This window comes from Salvelinus sp. IW2-2015, unplaced genomic scaffold (assembly GCF_002910315.2).
Source record: "Salvelinus sp. IW2-2015 unplaced genomic scaffold, ASM291031v2 Un_scaffold3458, whole genome shotgun sequence".
Lineage (NCBI taxonomy): Eukaryota > Metazoa > Chordata > Actinopteri > Salmoniformes > Salmonidae > Salvelinus > Salvelinus sp. IW2-2015.
Window position 1 is genome coordinate 24,612 of NW_019944738.1, and position 22,301 is coordinate 46,912.

The window sequence follows — 22,301 nt, forward strand, 5'->3', positions numbered from 1 at the left end:
GCATGGCAATGGATAGCGCATGGCATGGATAAGCGCATGGCATGGAAAGCGCATGCATGGAAGGCATGGCAATGGATCGCGCCATGGCAATGGAAAGCGCCAATGGCATGGAAGCGCCATGGAATGGAAAGCCAGATGGACGCGCCATGGCAATGGAAAGCCGAATGGCAATGGAAAGCGCCATGGCAATGGAAAGCGCCATGGAATGGATAGCGCCATGAATTTGCAATGGAAAGCGCATGGCAATGGAAAGCGCATGGCAATGGAACTGGAATAGCGCCATGGCAATGGAAAGCGCATAGCAATTGGATTAGGCGCCATGGCAATGGAAGGCCATAGTCAATAGGATGGCAATGGATAGCGCCATGGCAATGGAAAGCACCCACACATAACATGTACAGGCTATTATACAACACAACATTGTTTGGCCAGTGAGGGACATTCAGCCTGTCTTCACACAGGACAACTCTGAGAACAAACAGTTACCTGATAATGCCCGAGAAGACGATGTTTGGAGGATATATTGGCACGGGTGTGGGGCATTATCACATTTATACAACGGGTTACCAACATATTAAAATAATTTACATTATTCATTACAAAAGTTATTTTGATTAATTTATTCATACTATTTCATCCGTCCACAAGATATAGTTCCGACTCAAATCTAGGGTTACTACCCAAGGCGGCTGGTCGTTCGTTCTATCGGTTCGGTTGCCAGAGACGCGACCCGGTCGGTCAGCCAGCAGCACAGCCAACAACACAGCCAGCAGCACAGCCAGCAGCACAGCCAACAACACAGCCAGCAACACAGCCAGCAGCACAGCCAGCAGCACAGCCAGCAGCACAGCCAGCAGCACAGCCAGCAGCACAGCCAACAGCACAGCCAACAGCACAGCCAACACAGTCACTTCAAACAGAAGCTGGAAAAACTGAAAACCAGCTGCACTTCGTTTTGTTTGACCTTTTTTCAATTTACATTTCTTTGTATATAAAGTGCATTCGGAAAGTATTCAGACCTCTTGACTTTTTCCACAATTTGTTACGTTACAGCCTTATTCTTAATAACAACAAAAAAAGATTTAAAAAAAAAACTTTTAACGAGGCAAGTCAGTTAACAAATTCTTATTTACAATGATGGCCTACACCGGCCAAACCGGGGCGATGCTGGGTCAATTGAGCCCAGCCCTATGGGACTCCCAATCACGGCTGGATGTGATTCAGCCTGGATTCGAACCAGGGTGACTGTAGTGCCTTAGACCGCTGTGCTACTCGGGAGCCCATCTAAATGGATTAAATTGTTTTCCCCCACTCAAATCTACACACAATACCCCATAATGACATCACAATAGCCCATAATGACATCACAATAGCCCATGACGACATCACAATACCCCATAATGACATCACAATAGCCCATAATGACATCACAATAGCCCATAATGACAAAGCAAAAACAGGTTGGTAGACATTTTTGCAAATTTAGAAACAAAAAAAATCCTAAAATATAACATTTACATTAGTATTCAGACTCTTTACTCAGTACTTTGTTGAAGCACCTTTCACAGTGATTACAGCCTCAAGTCTTCTTGGGTATGATGCTACAAGCTTGGCACACCTGTATTTGGGTAGTTTCTCCCATTCTTCTCTGCAGATCCTCTCAAGCTCTGTCAGGTTGGATGGGGAGCGTTGCTGCACAGCTATTTTCAAGTCTCTCCAGAGATGTTCAATCAGGTTCAAGTCCGGACTCTGGCTGGGCCACTCAAGGACATTCAGAGACTTGTCCTGAAGCTACTCCTGCGTTGTCTTGGCTGTGTGCTTAGGGTCGTTGTCGTGTTGGAAGGTGAACCTTCGCCCCAGTCTGAGGTCCTGAGATTTCTGGAGCAGGTTTTCATCAAGATCTCTCTGTACTTTGCTCCATTCATCTTTGCCTCGATCCTGACTAGTCTCCCAGTCCCTGAAAACCATGATGCTGCCACCACAATGCTTCACCGTAGGGATGGTGCCATGTTTCCTCCAGATGTGACCCTTGGCATTCAGGCCAAAGACTTCAATCAAGGTTACATCAGAGCAGAGAATCTTGTTTCTCATGGTCAGAGTCTTTTAGGTGCCTTTTGGCAAACTCCAAGCGGGTTGTCATGTGCCTTTTACTGAGGAGTGGCTTCTGTCTGGCCACCCTACCATAAAGGCCTGATTGGTGGAATGCTGCAGAGATGGTTGTCCTTCTGGAAGGTTCTCCCATCTCCACATAGGAACTCAGGAGCTCTTTCAGAGTGACCATTGGGTTCTTGGTCACCTCCCTGACCAAGGCCCTTATCTCCTGATTGTTCAGTTTGGCTGGGCTGCCAGCTGTAGGAAGAGTCTTGGTGGTTCTAAACTTCTTCCATTTTAAAATGGGATTGGGGAATTGAAGAATTAGGGCTCCTGAGTGGCGCAGCAGTCTAAGGCACTGCATTCTCAGTCCAAGAGACGTCACTACAGTCCCTGGTTCGGATCCAGGCTGTATCATATCTGGCCGTGATTGGGAGTCCCATAGGGCGGCGCACAACTGGCCTAGTGTCATCCGGGTTTGGCTTGCCTAGTTAACTTCTTATGGCTGCAGGYGCAGTATTGAGTAGCTTGGATGAAAGGTGCCCAGAGTTAACYGCCTGCTCCTCAGTCCCAGTTGCTAATATATGCATATTATTATTAGTATTGGATAGAAAACACTCTGAAATATCCAAAACTGTTTGAATGACGTCTGTGAGTATAACAGAACTCATATGGCAGYCAAAAACCTGAGAAAAAATCCAAACAGGAAGTGGGAATTSTGAGGTTGGTCGATTTTCAACCCAGCCCCTATTGAATACACAGTGGGATATGGATCTGTTTGCACTTCCTACGGCTTCCACTAGATGTCAACAGTCTGTAGAACGTTGAATGAGGCTTCTACTGTGATGTTGAGCTGGATGGGTTTGAGTCAGTGGTCTGGCAGAGAGGTTCTTTAAAGAATGGAGGCCACTGTGTTCTTGGGGACCTTCAATGCTGCAGAAATGTTTTGGTACCTTCAATGCGGCTGACATTTTTGGGTACCCTTTCCCAGATCTGTGCCTCGAAACAATCCTGTCTCAGAGCTCTACGGACAATTCCTTCGACCTCATGGCTTGGTTTTTGCTCTGACACACACTGTCAACTGTGGGACCTTATATAGACAGGTCCCTTTCCAAATCGTCCAATCAATTGAATTTACCACAGGTGGACTCTAATCAAGATGTAGAAACATCTCAAGGATGATCAATGGAAACAGGATGCACCTGAGCTCAATTTTGAGTCTCATAACAAAGGGTCTGAATACTTATGTAAATAAGGTATCTTTTTTTAAACATTTTTATAAATTACAAAAAAAAAACTGTGCTCGCTTTGTCATTATGGGGTATTGTTTCCAGATTGATGAGGAACATTTATTGAATCCATTTTAGAATAAGGCTGTAACGTAACAAAATGTGGAAAAAGGGAAGGGGTCTGAATACTTTCCGAATTAACTGTATGCATAAAAATGATGACAGCCGATTCATGATTTCGACTGGCTGGGAAACACTGCCTGTCTGTCTCATCCCGACAGACATTTGGAGATAAAATTTGAAACAATGTTGGAAATCTTCAATTTTTTTATTTAACATTTATTTAACATTTATTTAACTAGGCAAGTCAGTTAAGAACAAATTCTTATTTACAATGACCTACCCTGGCCAAACCTGGACGACGCTGGGCCAATTGTGCGCTGCCCTGTGGGACTCCCAATCACGTCCGGTTGTGATACAGCCTGGAATCGAACCAGGGTCTGTAGTGACACCTCTAGCACTGAGATACAGTGCCTTAGACCACTGTGTCACTCAGGAGCCCATTTAAACATGTGTCAGAAGTGGGATACGTTCGAGTGACAGACAGCAAGGTTTATACAAATCTCCGCTTTTGAAAACTAAATATTAGGCTAAAAGAAATGTGAGATAATGTCAAGACGCTTTTTATAGTGGAGATCTGTTTCAAGTTGTATAATTTGTTCGGCAGGGTAGATGAGACAGTGGATTGCGCAGTCAGATGGAACAGAGTAAATAGGCATTTCAACATCATAGATTTACCCGGTGGTAACTTGTGGAATAGCCGACTGGAATGCAATTTTAACCAATCAGCAATCAGCATTCAGGATCAGAACCACCCGTTGTATAACATTCAACAATACAAACACACACACACAAAACACMGAATTCGACTGCTTTAAAACATTGATAAGAGTATAAAAATGCACGATAACATAAGATGCTATTTATCTACTGATGAGAAACTGATTGCTACAGGCTACAGCACCACGCGCAGAAAGAACTTACCATCTGACAAGCAGAACTAGACAGGCAGGGAGAGAACAGAGAAAAGACAGTGAGCTCCAACAGTAAAGGGACAGTGAGCTCCAACAGTAAAGGGACAGTGAACATTTTTGTTGTTGTTTTGGCTCTGTACTCCAGCACTTTGGATGTGAAATGAAGGTTAAAGTGCAAACTGTCAGCTTTAATTTGAGGATATTTTCATCCATGTCAGGTGAASRGTTTAGAAATTAAAGRACTTTTTGTACATAGTCCTCCCCATTTTAGGGAACCAAAAGTAATATGTGTATTAAAGCAGTAAAAAGTGTAGTATTTGGTTCCATATTCATAGCACGCAAACAAGAAAATGCACATCCTGTGGCGGCACCCATAGTGGCTGGTGATTTTCATGTCACCTGTGCAACTAGAGGCAAAAAACTACTCTACATCACCTTTAGTCCACACACAGAGACGCATACAAAGCTCTCCCTCACCCTCTACTTGGCAAATCTGACCATTACTCTAGCCTCATGATTCCTGCTTACAAGCAAAAACTCAAAACAGGAAGTATTAGTGACGTGCTCAATACAGAGGTGTTCCGATGAAGTGGATGCTAAGCTACAGGGCTGCTTCGCTAGCAAAGACTGGAATATGTTCCAGGATTCATTCGATATCATTGAGCAGTTTACCACATCAGTCACCGGCTTCATTAAGAAGTGCATCGATGACGTCATGCCCACAGTGACCGTACTTACATATCCCAGCCAGAAGCCATGGATTACAGGCAAAGTCCGCACTGAGCTAAAGGCTAGAGCTGCCACTTTCAAAGAGCTGGTAGCCATCAAGCTAACGAAGATGTTTTTMTGTCGCGCTGCTTTGCTTCATCTTGGCCAGGACGCAGTTGTAAATGAGAACTTGTTCTCAACTGGCCTACCTGGTTAAATAAAAATAAGATAGCTGCTTGAATTTTCTCGATTTGGGACTGCCTCTTCTCATGGAAGGGGAATGCATCCTGCGTTGTGTTTCCTATGCTATTTTCCGGGACACTGTGGACCAACCGGATTTTCAATGCAACAACGACCTACTTGCGGAGGACTGTCGATCAGACTGAGCTTTCGACCCRAAGAAAGCAAATCGCAGCGTTCCACAACTTGCTGGGGACCATGGCCACCTACCTTCTCCTTCTCTACACCTCAGACTGAACGTTGTTCTGATATGCTGAGAGTTCCACTGCCCTGTCACCACTCTTTTGACCGACTGGCCAGTGCTTCACAGAGACCTCTCACCGGGGAAGTCTCCCCCGCCTGTGGAAAATGGACTGACGCTTCTAGAGGACCTGCTGGATGCCACAGATTTCTATCCAGCAATGGAACAACGTCACCTGCCGGAGGCAGCGGTCAATGTGGAACTGATTGTGATTGGCTTTGGGAATCCAGACATCAAACAGTTTCGCCAACCCTCYGAGGTTGCCYCGCATTTGTCCTCTACCCTATTTCKAACCCAGGGGGATTCTCCTTCGGGTTCAGATCTTCAGACCGTATGGTGTCTGAGACTCCGGCGCCTTCCTCAGCCACGATGGAATCTATGGCTGGCTCGGTTCCAATCGGGCCACACCTCCCCTCAGTCCTCAAAGGGTCTCCACTTGAGACATAAAACAACATGCAGACCTCCCCAGGTATTTCACCAGCTGTCAGCATCGGCAGCTCTATGGTGAGAAACATCTCGGTTCCTTGGGAAAAACAGCTGTGCTATCCTGGAGCACGAGCACAGGAAAAATGTGCTTAACAAGTCACATTATTATTGTGTGCAATAATAATGTTAAACATGATAGAAACGTGAAATTCAAACAAGACCAGGGAGCTTTTTCCAATGAGAGTCCCTGCCCATCTTTCCCCTGAAGCTAGGACAGCAGACCGTAAGTCTCTCTGGATAAGAARGTCTGCGAAATGAKCGACATGTAAATGGAGTAACTACAATGTTGTTGATCCATCCTCAGTTTTCTATCGCAGCCATTAAACCCTGGAACTGTTTTAAAGTCACCATTGGCCTCATTTTTTACCAATAGGTGCCCTTCTTTGCGAGGCATTGCTGTCCTAGCTTCAGGAAAAGCTAGTTCAACATTGGGATCCCAGGAAAAATAAGATCTTGGACTGGGCTGAGCAGGAGCTGCCCTCTCATAGGGGTGGGAGACCTGAGGTGGCAGAATGGAGTGCAGAACGGAGTGCTCGGGTTGGGGTGTAGGGTCCCACAATACTAATCTGACTGATAATCTGACTGAGAGTGAAAAGGAAGTGTGTACAGAACAAAAATATTCCTAAACATGGCTAAGCAATTCATTTTTTGCCCTGAATACAAAGTGTTATTTTTGGGGCAAATCCAATACAACACATTATTGAGTACTCTCCATATTTTCAAGCATAGTGGTGGATGCATCATGTTATGGGTATGCTTGTAATTGTTAAGGAGTGAGGAGTTTTTCAGGATAAAAAAGAAACTGAATAGAGCTAAGCACATGCAAAATCCTAGAGGAAAACCTGGTTCAGTCTGCTTTCCACCAGACACTGGGAGATGAGTTCACCTTTCAGCAGGACAATAACCTAAAACACGAGGCCAAATCTCCACTGGAGATGAATTCACCTTTCAACAGGACAATAACCTAAAACACAAGGCCAAATCTCCACTGGAGATGCATACAAAGAAGAGTGAATGTTCCTGAGTGGCAYAGTTACAGTTCAGACTTAAATCTGCTTGAAAATGGCCTCAACATGTCTAGCAATGACCAACAACCAATTAGACAGAGCTTGGAAAAATTTTGAAAAGAATAAGGGGCAAATGTTGTACAATCCTGGCGTGGAAAGCTCTACCCAGAAAGACTCACAGCTGTAAATCGTGGCCAAAGGTGATMCTAACCTGTATTGACTCAGAGAGTTGAATACTTATCTAATCAAGATACAGTACACACACAGGTTTTATTTTTCATTAATTCTTAACAAATGTTAGGATTTTTCTTCCACTTTGACAGAATATTTTGTGTAAATCTAAATCAATTTAAATCCCACTTTGTAACAACAAAATGTGGAAAAAGTCAAGCATACCGTCTGAAGGCAGCGTAGCCTAAGAAACAAGGGTCAAGAAATCAATAACTTGCTAGTAACAGATAACATTCATATAGTGACTATCTCTGAAACGCACTGAGATAACACCCTTCACGATAGCAATACATGGTTACAACATCTACAGAAAAGACAGGAATGCCAATGGGGGAGGTGTTGCTGTTTATATTCAGAGTCATATTCCTGTACAGCTTAGAGGATCTCATGTCAAATGCTGTTTTAGTAACATGTCTAGAGGTTCTCCTGCTTCACCTAAAGCCTTGTGGGAAGTTGCTTTAGAGCACCAAGTGAATATGGGTCATGCGTGTGAAATGTATGTGATATCATTAGAGAGGTATATTTTCTGGGTGATTTAAATATTGACTGGCTTTCATCAGGCTTCCCACTCAAGAGAAAGCTTCAAACTGTAACCAGTGCCTGCAACCTGGTTCAGGTTATCAGTCAACCTTCCAGGGTCYTTATAAACAGTTAAATCAACATGTATTGATCACATCTTTACTAATGCTGCAGACATCTGCTCTAAAGCATCATTAATATCCATTGGATGTAATGATTATAATATAGTAACCATGTCTAGGGAAACCAACYTTCCAAAGGCTGGGCCTAATATAGTGTATTAGGGGTAATACAATAAGTTTTATAGTGATTCATATGTTGAATATGTAAATAATATTTTCTGGTCTGTGGTGTATAATGGGACATAACCAGCAATTAAAGCATTTAAGAAATTGCTTATTCCAGTTACTAATAAGCATTCACACATTAAGACAATTACTATAAAAACTTTAAAATGGTATGGTTGAGAGGGATGAGGCAAAAGGAATGGCAAATAAGTCTGGCTGCATAGCCAATTGGCTGCAGCTTTTCCGTTGGCCGGCAATTGCCGGCTTTCGGACAAAAAAGTAAATGAAAAGCCGATAAATAAAACTGTTGCAAAAGTCTGGTTCATCCTTGGGAGCAATTTCCAAACGCCTGAAGGTACCACGTTCATCTGTACAAAGAATAGTACGCAAGTATAAACACCATGGGACCACGCAGCCGTCATACCGCTCAGGAAGGAGACGTGTTCTGTCTCCTAGACATGAACATACTTTGGTGCGAAAAGTGCAAATCAATCCTAGAAAAACAGCAAAGGACCTTGTGAAGATGCTGGAGGAAACGGGTACAAAAGTATCTATATCCACAGTAAAACGAGTCCTATATTGACATAACCTGAAAGGCCGCTCAGCAAGGAAGAAGCCACTGCTCCAAAATTGTCATAAAAAAGCCAGACTACGGTTTGCAACTMCACAAAGGGACACAGATCGTACTTTTTGGAGACATGTCCTCTGATCTGATGAAACAAAAATAAAACTGTTTGGCCATAATGACCATCGTTATGTTTGGAGGAAAAAGGGGGAGGCTTGCAAGCCAAAGAACACCATCCCAACTGTGAAGCACGGGGGTGGCAGCATCATGTTGTGGGGGTGCTTTGCTGCAGGAGGGACTGGTGCACTTCACAAAATAGATGGCATCATGAGGAAGGAAAATGATGTGGATATATTGAAGCAACATCTCAAGACATTAGTCAGGAAGTTAAAGCTTGGTCGCAAATGGGTCTTCCAAATGGACAATAACCCCAAGCATATTTCCAAAGTTGTGGCAAAATGGCTTAAGGACCAAAGTCAAGGTATTGGAGTGGCCATCACAAAGCCCAGACCTCAATCCTATAGAACATTTGTGGGCAGAACTGAAAAAGCGTGTGCGAGCAAGGAGGCCTACAAACCTGACTCAGTTACACAAGCTCTGTCAGGAGGAATGGGCCAAAATTCACCCAACTTATTGTGGGAAGCTTGTGGAAGGCTACCCGAAACGTTTGCCCCAAGTTAAACAATTTAAAGACAATGCTACCAAATACTAATTGAGTTTATGTAAACTTCTGATCCACTGGGAATGTGATGAAACAAATAAAGCTGAAATAAATCACTGTCTACTATTATTGACATTTCACATTCTTAAAATAAAGTGGTGATCCTAACTGACCTAAGGGAATATTTTCTAGGATTAAATATCAGGAATTGTGAAAAACTGAGTTTAAATGTATTTGGCTAAGGTGTATGTAAACTACCGACTTCAACTGTACATGTTTCAAACACACCATAGTCCCTGTGCCCAAGAAAGCGAAGGCAACCTGCCTAAATGATTACCGCCGTAACAGATCCACAGATGACGTAATCTCAATCACTCCACACTGCCCTTTCCCACCTGGACAAAGGGAACAGCTATGTGAGAATTCTGTTCATTGACTACAGCTCAGTGTTCAACACCATATTACCCACAAAGATCATTACTAAGCTAAGGATTCCGGGACTAAACACCTCCCTCTGCAACTGGATCCTGGACTTCCTGACCGGCCGCCCCCAGGTGGTAAGAGTAGGTAACAACACATCCGCCATGCTGATCCTCAACACAGGGGCCCCTCAGGGGTGCGTGCTCAGTCCCCTCCTGTACTCCCTGTTCACCCATGACTGTGTGGACAAGCACGACTACAACACCATCATTAAGTTTGCTGACGACACAACGGTGGTAGGCCTGATCACCGACAACGATGAGACTGCCTATAGGGAGGAGGTCAGACACCTGGCAGTGTGGTGCCAGTGTAATCGATGTGAAATTGCTAGCTAGTTAGCGGTGCTGCGCGCTAATAGTGTTTCAATCAGMGACCTCACTCGCTCTGAGACCTGAAGTAGTTGTTCCCCTTGCTCTGTCAGTTGTTGAAGTTTGCAGAGGGTCCCTGGTTCGAGCCCAGGTAGGGGCGAGGAGAGGGACGGAAGCTATACTGTTACACCAGGACAACAACCTCTCGCTCAATATGAGCAAGATAAAGGAGCTGATCATGGACTATAGGAAAAGGAGGGCCGAACAGGCCCCCATTAACATTGACGGGGCTGAAGTTCAGCGGTCGAGAGTTAAGTTCCTTGGTGTCCACATCACCAACAAACTATCAGGGTCCAAACACACCAAGACAGTTATGAAGAGGGCACGTCAAAAGATTTGACATGGGTCCCCCAGATCCTCAAAAGGTTCTACATCTCCACCATAGAGAGCATCCTGACCGGTTGCATCCCACCTGTTATGGCAACTGCTCGGCATCTGACTGTAAGGCGCTACAGAGGGTAGTGCGAACGGCCCAGTACATCACTGGGGCCAAGCTTCCCGCCATCCAGGACCTATATAATAGGCGGAGTCAGAGGAAGGCCCAAAAATGTGTCAAAGACTCCAAGCGCCCAAGTCAGACTGTTCTCTCTGCTACCGCACGGCAAGCAGTACCGGAGTGCCAAGTCTAGGACCAAAAGAATCCTTAACAGCTTCTACCCCCAAGCTATAAGACTGCTGAACAATTAAGGAAATGGCCACCGGACTATGTAGATTGGACACCCCCCCCCCCCCCATTTGTTTTGTAAACTGCTGCTACTCGCTGTTTATTATCTATCACTTCACCCCTACCTACATGTACAAATTACCTCGACTAACCTGTTGACTCGGTACCGGTACCCCCTGTATAATACTGTAGAACTTGGTTCTAAAGCTGTATCCGTACCCATTGGATGCAGTGATCCCAATATAGTGGCTATAACCAGGAAGGCCAAAGATCCAAAACCTGGGACTAAAATAGTATAAGAGATCATACAAAATATAATGCTGTGAATCTTATGTGGATGATGTAAAACATATTTGTTGGTCTGATGTGATTAATAAGGAGCATCCAGATGAATTTATGAAATTGCTTCTTCCAATTATTGATAAACATGCACCTATAAAGAAACTGACTGTTAGAACTGTTAAAAAACTGTATGGTTGAAAGAGACGGGGCAAAATTAGTGGCTAATAAGTCTGGCTGCACATCTGACTTTCTGTATATTGAGAAATGATGTGACTAAACTCAACAACAAAAAATAAATAACTGATCAATGATTAACCAAGATCAATGATATAACACCTTGGAGTAATTTAAATGAAATTATGGGCCAAAAGACAAATTCAACTCCATCTTTCATCGAATCAGATGGCTTATTCATCACAAAACCATTTGATGTTGCTAATTATTTTAATAGTTACTTCATTGGCAAAGTGGGCAAACTTAGATAGGAAAGGCCAACAACGAACAGTGAGCATGTCAAAAAAGATAGATGTTGACCATTATTGACCATAACCTGTTGTTGAAAAAAGTGCTATGGCTTTTCAACCTCTGCCATATTGTGGATTCAGAGCCATCTATCAGATAGAACTCAAAGGGTTTTCTTTAATGGAAGCTTCTCTAATGTGTAACATGTAGGGTGTGGTGTACCGCCGGGCAGCTCTCTAGGCCCTCTACTCTTTTCTATTTTTACCAATGACCTGCCACTGGCATTAAACAAAGCCTGTGTCCATGTATGCTGATGATTCAACCATATACGCATCAGCAACCACAGCTAATGAAGCCACTGAAACCGTTAACAAATAGTTGCAGTCTGTTATGGAATGGGTGGCCAGTAATAAACTGGTCCTGAACATCTCTAAAACTAAGAGTATTGTATTTGGTACAAATCATTCCCTAAGTTCTAGACCTCAGCTGAATCTGGTAATGAATGGTGTGGCTGTTGAACAAGTTGACCAAATTACTTGGTGTTACCTTAGATTGTAAATTGTCATGGTCAAACATATAGATTCAATAGTTATAAAGATGGGGAGAGGTCTATCTGTAATAAAGAGATGCTCTGCTTTTTTGACACAAAGCAAGTCCTGCAGCCTTTAGTTTAGTCTAATCTTGATTATTGTCCAGTCGTGTGGTCCAGTGCTGCAGAGGAAGACCTAGTTAAGCTGCAGCTGGCCCATAACAGAGCGGCATGTCTTGCTCTTCATTGTAATCAGAGGGCTGATATAAATACTATGCATGCCAGTCTCTCTTGGCTAAGAGTTGAGGCTGACTGCATCACTTAATTTTACCCTCCCCCCACATCCAGAACAAATTCAAGAAAGTGTACAGTATTACATAGAGAGTCCTCATTGCATGCAACTTCCTTCCATCTCATATTGCTAAAATAAACAGCAAACCTGGTTTCAAAAACAGATAACACCTCTCCCCTGTTGGACCTAGATAGTTTGTGTGTATATATTGATATGGAGGCTACGTGTGTCTTTATAAATGAATGTAGTTCTGTCCTTGAGCTGTTCTTGTCTATTGATGTTCTGTATTATGTCATTCTGTATTATGTTTCATGTTTTGTGTGGAACCCCAGGAAGAGTAGCTGCTGCTTTTACAACAGCTAATGGGGATCCTAGTAAAATACCAAATACCTGTCGTATTCAGCGCATGTGACAAATAAATGTGATTTAACCAATAGCTACCTGGCCTATCTGCATTGACTATCTCTTTGACTCATCACATATGCTGCTGCTACTGTTTATTATTAATCCTGTTGTCTAGTCACTTTATCCCTACCTACACTGAGTGTACAAAACATTAGGAACACCTGCTCTGTCATGACAGACTTACCAGGTAAATCCAGGTGAAAGCTATGATCCCTTATTGATGTTACTTGTTAAATCCACTTCAATCAGCATAGATGAAGGAGAGGAGACAAGTTAAAGAAGGATTTTTAAGCCTTGAGACATGGATTGTGTATGGGTGCCATTCAGAGGGTGAATGGGCAAGACAAAATATTTAAGTGCCTTTGAACGGGGTATGGTAGTACGTGCCAGGCGCATCGGTTTGAGTGTGTCAGGAACTGCAACGCTGCTGGACAGTTTCCTGTGTGTATCAAGAATGGTCCACCACCCAAAGGACATCCAGCCAACTTGACACAACTGTGGGAAGCATTGGAGTCAACATGAGCCAGCATCCCTGTGGAACGCTTTCGACACCTTGTAGAGTCCATGCCCCGACAAATTGAGGCTGTTCTGAGGGCAAAAGGGGTTGCAACTCAATATTAGGAAGGTGTTCCTAATATTTTGTACACTCAGTGTATGTGTACATATCTACCTCAACTACCTGGTACCCCTGCACATCGACTCAGTACTGGTACCCAGTGTATATTTCATTCAGGTCACCAGAATAAGAACCCTTGAAATGTATTGGAAAGGAGCACAACCCATCACTGAGCACTATCACCACCCTGTGAAGTTCATCAAAGCCCATCACTGAGCACTATCACCACCCCCACTGTGAAATTCATCAAGCCCATCACTGAGCACTATCACCCCCCTTGTGAAAGTCATCAAGCCCATCACTGAGCCACTATCACCTCCCTGTGAAGTTCATCAAGCCCATCACTGAGCACTATCACCAACCCTGTGAAAGTTCATAAAGCCCATCACTGAGCACTATCACCACCCTGTGAAATTCTCAAGCCTCATGAGCACTATCCACCCCCCCATGCTGAAGTTCAATTCAAGGCCCATCACTGAGCAACTATCACCCCCCTGTTGAAGTTCATCAAGCCCATCAACTGGAGCAACTATCACCCGCCCGTGAAGTTCATCGGCCCATCACTGGGGACAGCTATCACCACCTGTTGAAGGTCATCTCAAGCTCATCACTGGCCAACTATCACCACCCTGTGAGTTCAATGGATTCAAGCCATCATGAGCGACGTATCACTCCCTCCTGTGAAGTTTCATCAAGCCATCACTTGAGCCACTATCACCACCTGTGAAGTTCATATCAAGCCCATCACTGAGCACTATCCCACCTTTGAAGTTCATCAAGCCCATCATGACGCTATTACACTGAATTAATCCAACCCTCACTGCACTATCGACCCCCCTGTGAAGTTCATCAAGCCCATCCACTGAGCACTATCACCCCCTGTGAAGTTCATCAAGCCCATCACTGAGCACTATCACCACCCTGTGAAGTTTCATCAGCCCATCACTGAGCACTATCACCACCCTGGATGACAATCAAGCCCATCACTGAGCACATATCACCCCCTGTGAAGTCATCAAGCCCATCACTGAGCACTATCACCCCCCTGTGAAGTCATCAAGCCCATCACGGAGCACTATACCCCCCGTTGAAGTTCATCAAGCCCATCACTGAGCCACTATCACCACCCTGTGAAGTTCATCCAAAGCCTTCATCACTGGAAGCACTATCACCACCCTGTGAAGTTCATCAAAGCCCATCACTGAGCACTATCACCCCCCTGTAAGTTCATCAAGCCATCACTGAGCACTATCACACCCGTGAGTTCATCAAGCCCATCACTGAGCACTATCACCACCCTGTGAAGTTCATCAAAGCCCATCACTGAGCACTATCACCACCCTGTGAAGTTCATCAAGCCCATCACTGAGCACTATCACCACCTGTGAAGTCATCAAGCCCATCACTGAGCACTATCACCACCCTGTGAAGTTCATCAAGCCACACTGAGCACTATCACCACCCTGTGAAGTTCATCAACCCATCACTGAGCACTATCCACCACCTGTGAAGTCATCAAGCCCATCATGAGCCCACTATCACCACCCTGTGAAGTTAGTACCCCGATCACTGGAGCACATCACCACCCTGTGAAGTTCATCAAATTCATCACTTTGATGTGCACTAGGTCACCGGGGAAACTGTGAAGTTCATCACGCCCAGCACATGACGGCACTCATTCACGCCACCCTGTGAAGTTATCAGCTGCATCGCACTGAGCACTATCACCCCCTGTGAAGTTATCAAAGCCATCACTGAGCACTACCACCCCGGACGAAGAAGTTCATTCAAGCTCATCACTGAGCACTATCACCACCCTGTGAAGTTCATCAAGCCCATCACTGAGCACCATCACCACCCTGTGAAGTTCATCAGATATTTCATCTGTAGCCTAATAAACTGCATGGTTTCCCGATTCGTAGTGGGAGAACCACACAACATATCATCGCCTGACTCCAAGTTACCTTCGATATGATGATTATTATATCAATATTTGCACATAAAGGCTTTTCCACTGTCATTTTTCGCATACTTAATTTTACTGACTCAAAAAGATCCCACCATGTCYAATGAACAAATTATCACAGCTTTCGTGATTTTTGTATTTATACGATACAACTTTACTCGCAAGAAAACTAGACACGTGGTTACTGTCCCAATACTTCTGGATCTCACTGTATATGGAGAGAAATAGTTAAATCAACCCAGATGTTGAAAAGACATGTTATGAAGATCAGAGAACGAGACACATGTTGACCCGCTGACACAGTAGGTGATCAATTCAAACATATTTCTCCCTTCCTCACCATAAAAGCTCAAGCCAAGGGTGTACTGGACACGCTGCTATTTCCCCATATTGCCTTCTTGCCAGGTTGCCCTCGAAAAATAGGTTTTTAACCTCCATTTTTTTTTATTTTTTTTTTAACTAGGCAAGTCAGTTAAGAACAAATTCTTATTTACAATGACAGCCTAGGAACAGTGGGTTAACTGCCTTGTTCAGGGGCAGAACGACAGATTTGTACCTTGTCAGCTCAGGGATTCGATCTTCCAACCTTTCGGTTACAAATCCAATGCTCTAACCACTAGGCTACCTACCGCCCCAATGGGTTTTGCCTGGTTAAATAAAGGTTACATTTTCAAAAATTAAGAAAATCTGGTATTTCGGACAAATGCCAGTTGGGCGGGAATTCTTTTTTTTTCCTATGGGGTATTGTTTATTTTACCACAATTCTAATGATCTGGATAATAATGGGCCTCGAGGAAGAAAATGGTCCAGTGTGGTAGAAATGCCAGAGCATTGGTCTTTTGGTCTTTTGACCATCCCATGTAAATGGCTCTGATCATGACTCCTGACACCAGTAGAGTTTAGACTTCTCTTTCAGAGTGCATTAGCTACTATAGGTCACTGTTACCTGCTGTATGATGTTGGTGACACTCTGCCAGTGGGCCAGCTTGATGTTGTCCCCTCCATCCACCAGACCCTGGTAGCCCTGAGAGAAAAACAGCAATCACATTGTTCAATCAGATCAATACTGGTCATGATGGAGCAGAACATCCTATTGTCATATTACTGACAATGTCAGTTGAAGGAAACAAAGAAAGCCTCGGACATGTAAGACACAGGCTAACTGACTTCAAGACACAGGCTAACTCACTTCAAGACACGGGCTAACTCACTGCAAGACACGGGCTAACTCACCCGGGCAACACGCTAACTCACTGCAAACACGGGCTAACTCACTGAAGACAGGGCTAACTCACTGTAAGACACGGGCTTAACTCACTGGTAAGACACGGGCTAACTCCCACTGTTAAGACACGGCTAACTCACTAAGACACGGGACTCACTGTAAATACACTGGCAAATCACTGTAACCGGCAAACTCACTGTAAGAACGGGCTAACTCACTGGAAGACACACTGTACACCCTGCCCAAACACAGGCTACGTCACTGCAAGACACAAGGCTAACTCACTGTAAGACACAGGCTAACTCACTGTAAGACACAGCTAACTCACTGTAAACACAGGCTAACCACGTAAGCTAACTCACTGTAAGACCACAGCAACTCACTGTAAGACACAGGCTAACTCACTCAAGACACGGGCTAACTCACTCAAGACACAGGTAATGAACTAATGTTAAAACTGGTGTGGTAAAATAGAGACGTATGGATAATAGTACCTCATATACGAGATACATCTTGCGCGCAACGAAATATCCCCACCGGGTCACAGCCGGACAGCTGCATTCATTCCTGATATCAGAGGTCAGATAACAAACTGCAATAAAAAATACATCTGTCATACTATAGATCTTTTGATCATATATGTTTAATATTGGGGTGGCATATAGCCTAGTGGTCAGAGCGTCGGGCTAGTAAGAGAGCCCATGCTCATAAAAAAATCTTATACCTCCCATTTAAAAACATAAAGTATTAACCTTTATTTAACTACGCAAGTCAGTAAAGAACAAATCTTATTTAAATGACATTACTCTGTCAGTGCAGCTTTTGAGTCACATGTTGAAAATGTAAGTACTGGAATCTGGCTAACTGTGAGTTACGATCTACTAACTGTAGTTACTGTGAATCTGGCTAACTGTGAGTCCAATAACTCTGAATTACATCTGGCTTACTGTGATTAATAACTCTGAATTACATCCTGGCCTTACCTGTGAGTTTAATAACTCTGAATTACATCTGGCTTACTGTGAGTTAATAACTCTGAATTACATCTGCTTACTGTGAGGTCAATAACTCTGAACATCTGGCTTACTGTGAGGTCAATACTCTGAATTACATCTGCCACACCCAACCCATTAATCTGCTTACTGTGAGGTCAATAACTCTGAATTACATCTGGCTTACTGTGAGGTTAATAACTCTGAATTACATCTGGCTTACTGTGAGGTTAATAATTCTGAATTACATCATCATGTGCTAGCCAAATGTTCTATAGTAATAGCAAGCAAACCAAGTTTAACTCCGTCCTTCTCATCTTTGCACTCTCGCCCTCAGGGAATGAGCAGTCGCCCCACGCGCGCCCAAATATAATGTCTTTGTATGAATCAAAAATGATTCTGGAAAACCATGTTGACTGCTTCCTAAAGTGCCACCGTTTACAGAAATGCTGGTTTTAGGCAGRATTAAATAGGCAGGGCAGTCCGGGGCTCATGTTTGGAATATTGCAGTGTGTAATGCAGTATAGCCTAGTTTGTTTTACACCATCCCAGCAGGGCAGAATACTCGGAGCTAAGACAAAATAATTCGGGCCTAAAACCCCGAAAGCTCGGGTCTGGTGACGTCAATGACTAGCTAATGTGGAAAAAATAGAACAAAATATAGCTAGCTCTCCCTCTCTGCTGCTTCTGGTTGGAGGACGTCCTCCGGAAGTTGTTATAATTACTGTGTAAGTCTATGGAAGGGGTTGAGAAACATGAGCCTCCTAGGTTTTGTATTGAAGTCAATGTACCCAGAGGAGGACGGAAAATAGCTGTACTCCAGCTACAGAGAGTGCTGTTTAGGCTACTGTAGACCTTCACCACAAAACAGTTATTTGTTGACATTAACATATTTAGTATAGTTTTATCTAAAAAGGCTAACTTTAAGGTTACACTAATTCACGAAGGCAACCTGCCTAAAAGACTACAGACCCGTAGCACTCACATCCGTAGCCATGAAGTGCTTTGAAAGGCTAGTAATCAACACCATCATCCCAGAAACCCTAGACCCACTCTAATTTGCATACCGCCCCAACAGATCCACAGATGACGCCATCTCTATTGCTCTCCACACTGCCCTTTCCCACCTGGACAAAAGGAACACCTATGTGAGAATGCTATTCATTGACTACAGCTCAGCGTTCAACACCATAGAGCCCTCAAAGCTCATCAATAAGCTAAGGACCCTGGGACTAAACACCTCCCTCTGCAACTGGATCCTGGACTTCCTGACGGGCCGCCCCCAGGTGGTGAGGGTAGGTAACAACACATCCACCACACTGATCCTCAACACAGGGGCCTCTCAGGGGTGCGTGCTCAGTCCCCTCCTGTACTCCCTGTTCACCTACGAATGCGTGGCCAGGCACGACTCCAACACCATCATTAAGTTTTCCGATGACACAACAGTGGTATGCCTGATCACCGACAACGTTGAGACAGCCTATAGGGAGGAGGTCAGAGACCTGGCCGGGTGGTGCCAGAATAACAGCCTATCCCTCAACGTAACCAAGACTAAGGAGATGATTGTGGACTACAGGAAAAGGAGGACCGAGCACGTCCCCATTCTCATCAACGAGGCTGTAGTGGAGCAGGTTGAGAGCTTCAAGTTCCTTGGAGTCACATCAACAACAAACTAGAATGTTCCAAACACTCCAAGACAATTGTGATGAGGGCACAACAAAGCCTATTCCCCCTCAGGAAACTAAAAAGATTTGGCATGGGTCCTCAGATCCTCAAAAGGTTCTACAGCTGCAACATCGAGAGCATCCTGACTGGTTGCATCACTGCCTGGTACGGGAACTGCTCGGCCTCCGACCGCAAGGTACTACAGAGGGTAGTGCGTACGGCCCAGTACACCACTGGGGCCAAGCTTCCAGGACCTCTACACCAGGCGGTGTCAGAGGAAGGCCCTAAAAATTGTCAAAGACTCCAGCCACCCTAGTCATAGACAGTTCTCTCTACTACCGCATGGCAAGCGGTACCGTTGCGCCAAGTCTAGGACAAAAAGGCTTCTCAACAGCTTTTACCCTCAAGCCATAAGACTCATGAACAGGTAATCAAATGGCTAACCGGGCTATCTGCATTGTGTCCCGCCACCCACCAAACCCTCTTTATACGCTACTGCTACTCTCTGTTTATCATATATGCATAGTCACTTTAACCATACCTACATGTACATACTACCTCAATAAGCCTGACTAACTGGTGTCTGTATATAGCCTCCCTACTGTATTTAGCCTCCCTACTGTATATATGTATATATAGCCTCCCTACTGTCATTTTTCAATCTCTTTTTTAATGTTTATTTTTATTTCTTTACTTATCTATTGTTCACTTAATGCCTTTTTTAACTGAAATTACATTGTTGGTTAGAGCCTGTTAGTAAGCATTTCACTGCAAGGTCTGTTGTATTCGGCTTATGTGACTAATAAACTTTGATTTGAATTGTATGACATTCACTGAGTAGGATGGTCCTCCACTGTCTAGTTGTGTAGTAGGCTGAGTCTGTAACCTTCACGATCCCTGATGAAACATGCAAAGGGTTGCAATAAATGGCTCCTCCTCTCTTCTACCTGATATCCTGCACGTATGGCGCAATACACCCCCACTGACGTAGATGCGCTAATAGGGGTGCGCTTGTCTAACTCGCCCGGTGCGAGTTTACACTTTTCACAGCATTATATTGGTTCTAAATAAGAAATCCGCCAATCCGGCGTACAGAGTGATCTCAATCAAGCGCACCTTCAGTTTTAGTAGCGCTTCCACAAACATTTTGCAAACTGATTCTATTAAAACCATCGACGGATGAGGACACAAAACCAGGATATTACGACTTTTACAACATTATAAGTTCAACGAGTCATATTTCTGCCAAAATGCACGAAAACACATTTATTGGATAATATTGTAAAGCCCTCGTTCTTTCCTTTTAGCTGTCAAAACCCCATGGCAACAACTTGCGTAAAATAAAAGTAGTTTAAAATCATGAACAAAGTGAAATAACTAGCAGTTAACATATGACCGACGACCTGTAGGGATTACGCAACTAACACAACGTAGCCCTAGTTCATAAATAGCTAGACAGATGTTTGTCCGTTTCCCTAATCATCCGGTACCTTGTGCATCTCCACCACTTGTCAACAAGGCGATAGCTTTCCCAGCGCCCGTCATCTTCAGTCTCTCTAAATCCGACATGGCAGCGGTGGAATACGGATCAACCTCGACTGGAGAAATGATGTCAAATAATTATTATTCTCGTTAAAATACAAGTTACGAGTTCATGCAGCCAGTGCTGTGGGTGACTTTCCTTGTGTTGGTTGACCGCCTCTTGAAATGACTCCGCCCCAACAAGATTGCCCAATATGGGAAGGTGTGGTCGTTTTCATGATAGCCTCCTCCTCCTTTTCCTTCTTCTTCTTCGATGAGGTTTAACGGTGGTTGGCATCCAATACATGTTGCATTACCGCCACTTACTAGACTGGAGTATAACTCCTTTACACTATGCTTGAAATAATAAAATGAGATAATCAAAAATACCTCTACATCTAAACCATCTAACCCTACACTCACTATATTACAACCCACCACTCTACTCCACTTATTTAAAAACCACCTCTACCATCTACCCTATCTACACTCACTATAACCTCACCACCTACTCACCTATTTAAATACCCTACCATTCTATCCATCTAAACCTACACTCACTATAAACCCCACTCCAACCCTAACTCCACTGATTCTAAATCCCTAACCAGAATCTACCAATTCTAACCCTAACACTACTATACACCACCACCCTACTCCACTATTAAATACTACATCTCCAATCTAACCCTAACACTCATTTAACAAACCTAGCCACCCTATCCACTAATTTAATACCCCTATCCATCTACATTCCTAAACCGCTACACTCATTAAACAACCCAACCCACCTCTCTCACCACTATTTAATACTCTAGCCACCATCTACCATCCTAACCCTACACTCACTTACCCAACCACCCTAACTCCACTTATTCAAATACCTCAATCTACCATCTCAACCTACACTCATTAACAACCTAACACCCTCTCCACTAATTTAAGATACCCTACCATCTACCATCTAACCCTACACGTCATGTAACAACCTACCACCCTACTCCAATATTTAAATATCCCTACCATCTACCATCTAACCTAACACATCATTAACAACCCCCCATCCTACTCACTATTTAACATACCCCTACCCATCTACCATCTTAACCCTAACACTCAATTACCAAACCACCACCCTAAACTCCACTATTTTAAAATACCGCTACCAATCTACCATCTAACCCCTAAATCATTACAACCGCCATCCTACTCCACTAATTTAAATCCTAGCCTAATTCTACCATCCTAACCCCTACCACACCTCATTACAAGCCCCCACCTAACTCACTATTTAAAATACCCTACCATCGTACCATCTAAACCCACATCCATTACCAACCCACCACCATAACTATCCACTATTTAAATACCCTACCCTATTATCCATCTACCTAAAACTCATTAACAACCCCACCCCTAGCTCTCCTTTAATTTAAATACCCTAAATCCATCTACCTCTACCCTACAACTCAATTACCAACCCACCAACCCTCTCCCACTATTTTAACATCCCTAAAATCCATATACCCATCTAA

The 22,301-nt window shown here is 43.9% G+C and overlaps 1 pseudogene; it reads right to left on the reverse strand.

Moving 5' to 3' along the window:
- LOC112075904 (ATP-dependent 6-phosphofructokinase, liver type-like) overlaps positions 1-20,902 on the reverse strand; it is a 41,545-nt pseudogene extending 20,643 nt beyond the window's left edge.
- Positions 20,903-22,301: the final 1,399 nt, after the last annotated feature.